The sequence below is a fragment of the Lepus europaeus genome, chromosome 22 (genome assembly GCF_033115175.1).
Source record: "Lepus europaeus isolate LE1 chromosome 22, mLepTim1.pri, whole genome shotgun sequence".
Taxonomy (NCBI): Eukaryota; Metazoa; Chordata; class Mammalia; order Lagomorpha; family Leporidae; genus Lepus; species Lepus europaeus.
Genome location: NC_084848.1, coordinates 26,846,078 through 26,854,466, shown reverse-complemented (window position 1 = coordinate 26,854,466; position 8,389 = coordinate 26,846,078). Strand labels below are relative to the sequence as shown.

Sequence of the window (8,389 nt, the reverse complement as noted above, 5' to 3'; positions counted from 1 at the left end):
CCAGAGTCCTCAGCCTGGGCTGGAGGCCCCTCCTCTGGCTTCCTGCACAGCCTGTATTTCCCGGATCCTACAGGGCACTGCTCTCTCACACCTGGCTTCTCTTCCTCCCTCACCTGACTCTGAGTTTCTGGGAGGAGGAGCTGTGTTTTTTGTTTGTCTTTAAAAATTTATTTATTTACTTGAGAGGTATAATTACAAACAGAGTGAGGGAGAGACAGAGAGAGAGGTCTTCCATCTGCTGGTTCACTCCCCAAATGCCTGCAATAGCTGGAGCTGAGCTGATCTGAAGCCAGGAGGCAGGAGCATCTTCCAGGTCTCCCACGTGGGTGCAGGGGCCCAAGCACTTGGGCCATCTTCTGCTTTCCCAGACCACCAGCAGGGAGCTGGATTGGAAGTGGAGCATCTGGGACTTGAACCGGTGCCCATGTGGGATGCTGGCTCCACAGGTAGATGCTTAACCTTCTACACCACAGCACTGTCTCTGAGCTGTGTTTTTTTATACCCAGTATCTTGCTGATCCTTGATGTAAGTGGACACTTCATGAACATTTGTTGGGGGTGTGTGTGTTGTGGCACAGTGGGTTAAGCCTCCTCTTGGAATACCTGCATCCCCTATCAGAGCCCATAAGATAGCCCCATTTCCCCTTCTGGTCCAGCTTCCTGCTAACGCACCTGGGAAGCAGAAGATGAAGGTCCAAGTACGTGGGTGCCTGCCACCCACATAGGAAACCCAGATACAGTTCCTGGTTCTTGGCTTCAGCCAGGCCCGCTGTTGGTTGTTGTGGGCATTTGAGGGTGTGAACCATCTGATGGAAGATCTCTCTCTCTCTCTCGTCTCTCTCTCTGTCTCTCTCTCCCTCTCTCGCTGTTACACTGCCTTTCAAATAAATAAATAAACTTTAAAAATATTTGTTGAATAAAGAAATAACCGTTGTGCCTCCACTGTTTTAGACAAAAGCTCTTAGGCCCTTTGTAGCTCCAACAGACTAGGGCGTTATGCTCGCCATTTTAGGGGTTGTTTTCAGGGACAGAGGGCTCACTGGAGCTGGGCCTGACTTCAGCCCAGCCAACAGCAGTGATGAAACCACCTCCCCACGGCCCCTCTCTCCCTCCTCAGGGACCCAAGGAGAACTCGAGTGTGGACAACGGCAGACACTTGCGGCTTACTTCACGTCTCTTTTATCAGAATGACAGGGCTGGCAGGAGTCCGAGGGGACTTCCTGACCACTCCTAACGGGACCTTATCCATGTACCTGGTTGCTGGGCAGGTGAGGCTGGCAAAATTCAGTGACCAGGCAACACAGAACACCCAGGAAAGGAAACTGGCCAGAACCACTTACAGATTAAAATGGCAAAGCAACTTGATGGAAGCAAACATTCGAAGCACCTGCCAGGCTCTTAATAATGTCAGAGAAGAGTCTGGAACCAGCTGGAGGACAAAGATAAGAAACGCATTTGTTTCCTCCACCCGGACCACACCAACTGTGCCCCCACCCCTGCCGCTATACCTTGTGTACCTTGTGTTTTGCTGTTAGAAAACAATCGGTTGCATTTCTCAGGCAAGCTTCGTTGTGTTAATCACTATCTGTAAGAAAAACTGAACCCAAGATATTAGCAAATTTTTCCCAGGGGTCGTGTTGCTGTCTGTGGTGCTGACACACCAACAGGGCCCACAGGCTTTTGAGTCTGATTTTTAAAAATTGACACATTGGGCCGGCGCTATGGCACAGTGGCTTTAAGTCCTGGCCCACAGCGGCGGCCCTCCAATATGGTCGCCGATTCGAGTCCTTGCTGCTCCATTTCCAACCCAGCTCTCTGCTGTGGCCTGGGAAAGCAGTAGAAGACAGAACAAGTCCTTGGGCCCCTGCATCCAAGTGGGAGACCCAGAAGAAGCTCCTGGCTCCTGGCATCGGATCAGCTTAGCTCTGGCCATTGCAGTCATTTGGGGAGTGAATCAGCAGATGGAAGACCTTTCTCTCTCTGTAACTGTCTTTCAATAAATAAAATAAATCTTTAAAAAAATTGACATAACATTTGTACATAAGTATAAACCACAGTAAGATAATTAAGACTTTGAAGGAGGGAGAAAGAGAAAGAAAGAGAGAGAGAGAAATTGACATAGAGGAAAAGAGAGACAGAGAAAGCTCCTATCTACTGGTTCAATCCCCAGATACCTGCAACAGCTACAGCTGGGGCTAGCTGGGCCAGCTTAAAGTGAGGAGTCAGGAACCTGGAGCTCATTCTGGCTTTCCCACATGTGTGGCAGGGACCCAACTACTTGAGCCATCACACGTAGCCTCCTGGGGTTCACATTAGCAGGAAACTGGGGTCGGGAGCCGGAGCTGGGATTGAGCCCAGGAATTCCATCCTAGGATGTGCGTGTCCCAGATGCATCTCAGCTGCTAGGCCAAATGGGCCTCCCACGTGGGCGCAGGGGCCCAAGCACTCGGGGCTTCCTCTGCTGCCTTCCCAGCCACCTTAGCAGGGAGTGGGATTGGATGTGGAGCAGCTGGGGCTCCAACCAGTGCTCTGATTGGATGCCGGCATCACAAGTGGCTGATTAACATGCTGCACCCGGGCCTGGTATTTCTCTCCAGAAGATTTCTCTCTCTCTCTCTCTTTTTTTTTTTTTTTTTTTTGTGAACTGAATATAAAAATTTATTTTTAAGTCAAAGTGTGCAACAAATAAAATCTACAGAAAACAGGCCGGCGCCGTGGCTCAACAGGCTAATCCTCCGCCTTGCGGCGCCGGCACACCGGGTTCTAGTCCCGGTCGGGGCACCGATCCTGTCCCGGGTTGCCCCTCTTCCAGGCCAGCTCTCTGCTGTGGCCAGGGAGTGCAGTGGAGGATGGCCCAAGTGTTTGGGCTCTGCACCCCATGGGAGACCAGGATAAGCTCCTGGCTCCTGCCATCGGAACAGCGCGGTGCGCCGGCCGCAGCGCGCTACCGCAGCGGCCATTGGAGGGTGAACCAACGGCAAAGGAAGACCTTTCTCTCTGTCTCTCTCTCACTGTCCACTCTGCCTGTCTAAAATAAAAAAAAAAAAAAAAAAATCTACAGAAAACAGATTTTCCCATCCCAAGCTGTTGTTTTGCCAAACAATATTTTGAAAACACATTCCTCCAGTCACTGTAAAGTTCTTAAAATACAAAAGAAATCTGTAAGAAAGTCTAGGAAAGCAGACGCTGTTGTTGGAACTTGTACGTGTGTTGGTGGTGAGGCTTTCAGCACGTCCCACGCCATCCACTCTTGCCGCCTTGACCACAGTGACTGCCATTGCCTCCACCGCCACGGCCTAACCACCCAAGCCATCGCTGGTACCGTATCCTCCACTGTAATGTTCCTCACTCCCATTCTTCCAACAGGTCCATATCCTCCTCAATTATCCACTCCATCTCTGCCGTAGCCTCCCCTTCCAGAGCCGTCACCAGGAGCAGAATTCGAGAAGAGTTCAGTGTATTGATGTTGCGTATTATTATTTTTTTTCTTTTTTTTTTTTTTGACAGGCAGAGTGGACAGTGAGAGAGAGAGAGAGAGAGAGACAGAGAGAAAGGTCTTCCTTTTCCGTTGGTTCACCCTCCAAAGGCCGCCGCGGCTGGTGCACTGCGGCCGGTGCATTGCGCTGATCCAAAGGCAGGAGCCAGGTGCTTCTCCTGGTCTCCCATGGGGTGCAGGGCCCAAGCACTTGGGCCATCCTCCACTGCACTCCCTGGCCATAGCAGAGAGCTTGCCTGGAAGAGGGGCAACCGGGACTAGAACCCGGTGTGCCGGCAACGCAAGGCGGAGGGTTAGCCTATTGAGCCATGGCACCGGCCCGCATATTATTTTTTTTCTTTAGACGTGGCAGCTACTGCATCTTCATGTGTCACAAACTCGACATCTGCTTTTCCTGTTTTCTGCCATCAGCCCCTACATCCATATGAACTGGCATTGGATTTAGTGGTAAGGGCAAATTAGCAATATCAGTTGCAAGAAAAGGCAGCCCTTTCATCTGTACAAAATGACCACCGTGAAAACCTGAACTGGCATCACCAGCTCTACCGTAGCCATGTCCTCCCATACCTCATCCATCTTTCATTCTGTCATCAAAGCCACCATTTCCATAGCCATATTATTATAGCCACCACAGGCATTCAAACCTCCCTAGCCACCATCATATCCCTCACCTCCTCGTTGCACTCTGTCAAACGTACTCCCAGGCCCAGCTCCGGAATAACTCCTTCTCCCTCCTGTCGGTCTCTCACACGGTCCTGGTCCCTCTCCCTCCTGTCGGTCTCTCACACGGTCCTGGTCCCTCTCCCTTCTGTCTGTCTCTCACACGGTCCTGGTCCCTCTCCCTCCTGTCGGTCTCTCACACGGTCCTGGTCTCTGTCCCAGCAGTCTTCTTCGGGGATCACAAAATCCTTGATTTTACACCTGCTACTTGTGAAGATCTCAATATACCTGTGCCCTATTCTTTCCTTGTATTTCCCTGGAGCATTTTATGCTAATTCCATTTTTTAAAAAATTGTTTATTTGAGAGGCAGAGTTACAGACAAAGAGGGAGAGACAGAGACAGTCTACCATCTGCTGGTTTGCGCCCTAAATGGCCAAAAGGGCCGGAGCTGGGACGATCTGAAACCAGGAGCTTCTTCCGGGTCTCCCACGTGGGTGTAGGGCCCAAGCACTTGGAACATCTTCCACTGCTTTATTAAGCTATAAGCAGAGAGTTGTATCAGAAGAGAAGCAGCCGGGATCCGAACCGGCCTCCATATGGGATGCTGGCACCGCAGGTGGAGGCTTAGCCTGCTACGCCATAGTGTCTGTCCCCTGCTATTTCCTTCTGAGCAAACTGCACGAGGGCTTCCCCTGTGCTTCTCCCCAGTAGTCCGTCGTCAGTGTTATCCCATTTGGCACCATTTCCAACCCTTGAAAGAACAGAACTATTTCCTCTTTGCTGCAACCAAACGGTGGTCCACAAAGCCTGCTGTCCCACCACTAGCGTCATGTGGACTGCTAGGTTTCGTAACCCAAACCGTCTCCATGTGGTTTGAGTTCAATGCCCTGTCTCACCAGAAGATTTCGAAATCTCATCCTGCTCCAGGGCTCTAGGATTCTGCTCTGATTCTAGAATTCTGCCTTTCAGTTCCCTGGGCTACACAGCTGTGGCTGCAGGGAGCTGATGTCCTTAGGAAACTTCTGGTAATCCAGTTTCGGCGTCTGGTCCACCTGAGAAAGCCGGACCGCTCAAGCTCTGTAGATTCTGGAACCGGGAGGGCAGCTTCAATTTGGACTCAGCTTCCTGTTAGCTGAGCTGCCTCACCTCTGTGGGCCTCGATTTCACACTACATGGCGTTAACAACAGTACCTATCTTTCTGCATCTATTAACTCTCTGGATATTTGCTGAGGGCTCACCGTGAGGCAGGCCTTGTGTTACGCAGTGTGATGCAACTGAGAAAAACCGGACAGAGCTTACAGCTTAGCACGGGACCCCGACAATGACTGCAGAACCACACTGACAAATTCAACTTGTAGTAGTGACAAGTGCTACCAGCGACAGCAATATGGTGTTAAAAACACTTATGACAGAGGACTGTAATGTGGCGAGGCATTCCAGACAAGGGTTTCCAGACAAGACGATGCATTCAGCTTCGAGAATGAGGACAGTGAGCTAGACAAAGCAGGGAAACAGGATGTGCAGAAGCCATGAGGTCAGGAAGGTCATTGAGACAGGTGGGAAGAAAATGAAAGTGAGCGCGGGACCAAGCGAGGTTGGCGGGGTAAGGAGGGGCTAGCCCACGCTTTGTTTTTATCCTAAAAGCAGGGGGAGGATGTCGAAGCGGGGGCTGATAGTATCAGATGTGTTTTTAGAAGAGATCTCTAGCTAGAAATGGGAGAAGGCGGTAAAAGGAGGAGAGGCCCTCCAGCTGGGAGACCGGCCCTGGGGCCCAGGGGAAGTCCTATGGTAGCCTGGAAGGGAGTAGGCATGGAGGGACTTAGGAGTGACAAAGAGAACTATTTGGAGGATGGAGCTGCCAGGCAGGACAAGGCACGGCAGGGTGGGGGATGGTGAGAGTGAGTAATTTGTCGTATGGATGCTCAGGATTCTTGTTTGGCTAGAAGAGGGACCCCCCCCCCCAGGGGAGAAGCAGGTGTGGGGCAATAAACCCAGGGGCCTTTGGACCTGTTGACTTAGGGTGGTGCCTTGAGACCTTCAAGTTGTGCAATACACAGCTGGGCAGTTGGATCTGAGCTGGAAAAACACATTTGGGGATAAGTAGCAGCAGTGGTCATCAAAGCTATGCTAATTGAATAAGATGGCCAGGAATTCAGTTCAGATGTAGAAATAGGAGCGGCCTGGGTCCCAACCCAAGGTAATCCAGGATTTCATTGTTGGGTAAGAAGGAAATCAACAAGGAGAAGGGGGCAGTAAAATTAAGTGCATAGGGGTTGGTGTTGGGGCATAGGGGGTTGAGCCACCGCCTGCCATGTTGGCATCCCATATGGGCACTGGTTCATGTCCCAGATGATCCACTTTGTATCCAGCACATGTTGGCCTTCAAGAAAACAATGTGAATTCTTGGAAAGCGGCAGATGTCTGACGTCAGGCTTCTGCGGGATGTTTTCAAGGGTAGGTTCCAGAACCGCACAGTGGACAAGCTGGGGGTGGGGTGGGGCGGGCGGCTCTCCATGCAGGCCACACCCCCAGGGCGTGTCGCCCTGAGCATCTCTCAGTCATGGCCCCTGGTGCTTTGCTCAACTGCTTCAACTTTTTTTTTTTCTTTTTAAGATTTATTCATTTATTTGAAAGCCAGAGTTACAGAGAGGAGAGAGAGAGAGAGTCTTCCATGCGATAATTCACTCCCCAGTTGGCCGCAACGGCCAGAGCTGCGCCAATCCGAAGCCAGTAGCCAGGAGCTTCTTCCAGGTCTCCCACGCAGGTGCAGGGGCCCAAGGAATTTGGCCATCTTCTACTGCTTTCCCAGGCCATAGCAGAGAGCTGGATCAGAAGCGAAGCAGCCGGGACTCAAACTGGCGCCCATATGGGATGCCGCGCTTCAGGCCAGGGCTTTAACCCGCTGCGCCACAGCGCCAGCCTCTGCTTCAGGTTGCTCTTCCCCCCACACTCCCAGCCCGTGTGATTGTCAGTTATTTGAGGCTCTCATTCATACAGAAGATAAAGTGGTGTTTAGTAGAAGGAATTTATTTTATAAGTTCACCTTTTAGAATATGTATTTATTATAGGATCAGTGAATGAGAAAAATGAGGCTGTTCTGAGGATGTTAAAAAGGAAAAAAAACAGGAGGTGCAGGGGTGGGTGTTTGGTGCAGCCTTGCTTGGGATGTCTGTATCCCACATTGGAGGGCCTGGGTTCAAGTTCAGCTCTGCTTTCCATTCCAGTTTCCTGCTAATGTGCACCCTGGGAGGCAGCTGTGCTGGCTCCAGTAGTTGGGCTCCTGTCACCTACATGGGAGACCCAGAGGGAGCTCCTGGCTCCTGGCCTTGGCCTGGCCCAGCCCAGGCTGTTGTGGGCATAGAAGGTTGGGAGTGAATCAGCACATGGGAGATCTGTCTTTCCATCCATCTGTCTGTCTCTTTCTTCCTTTCAAATAAATAAAAATAATTTTTTAAACAAAAAGCAGTAGGCGGATATTTGGCTTAGTGGTTAAGATCCCCACGTCCCACACTGGAGCACCTGGGTTTGAATCAGCTCCGGCTCCTGACCGCAGCTTCCGGCTAACGCAGACCCTGGGAGGCAGCAGGGAGGGCTCAGGGGACTGGGTTCCTTCACCACGTGGAGTGAGTGAGTCCCAGGTTCTCAGCTTTGTCCCCGTCCGGCCCCAGCTGCTGCAGGCATTCAGGGAGTGCTCTGTCTGTCCATCTGTCTCGGCCTCTCTGCCTCTCAAATAAACCAATCATTTTAAAAAGGAATCAGGAATTGCATTTGCTTCAGAAACCAACTTAGTCCTCTATTTTGCTTTGATTGTAAAATAATTCCCAAGTCCTGCTTCATCCAGCTCATTAAGTCACAAACAATCACAGTTTTGCCTTGCAACTGCAGAATACTAGTTAATTAACCTGCGTTGGAAGGACGTTTATTCCAAGGTGTGCACAAATGAGCTAATCTAGGGAACAAGCGTGCTTCCAACGCGTTGCCCCATGAGCCATGGGCTGCTGTTTGGCCTAGCAGCTAAGCTGCCAGTGAGGACGCCCGGGCCCATCCTGGAGTCCCTGCAGACGCCTGGCTCTGGCTCCTGACTCCGCCTCCCCGCTGACGAGCACCTTGAGAGGCAGCGTTGATGACTCAAGGACTGAGTTCCGGCCATGCATGTGGGAGACCTGGATTGAGTTCCCGGCGCCTGGCTTCAGCCTGGCCTAGCCCCAGCCTTTGGTGGCATTTGGAGAGTG

At 51.4% G+C, this 8,389-nt stretch overlaps 1 pseudogene; it reads right to left on the bottom strand.

The window, feature by feature from the left end:
- Positions 1 to 3,224: 3,224 nt before the first annotated feature.
- Positions 3,225 to 5,024, bottom strand: LOC133751421 (heterogeneous nuclear ribonucleoprotein H3-like; annotated as a pseudogene).
- Between the last annotated feature and the right edge of the window lie 3,365 nt (positions 5,025 to 8,389).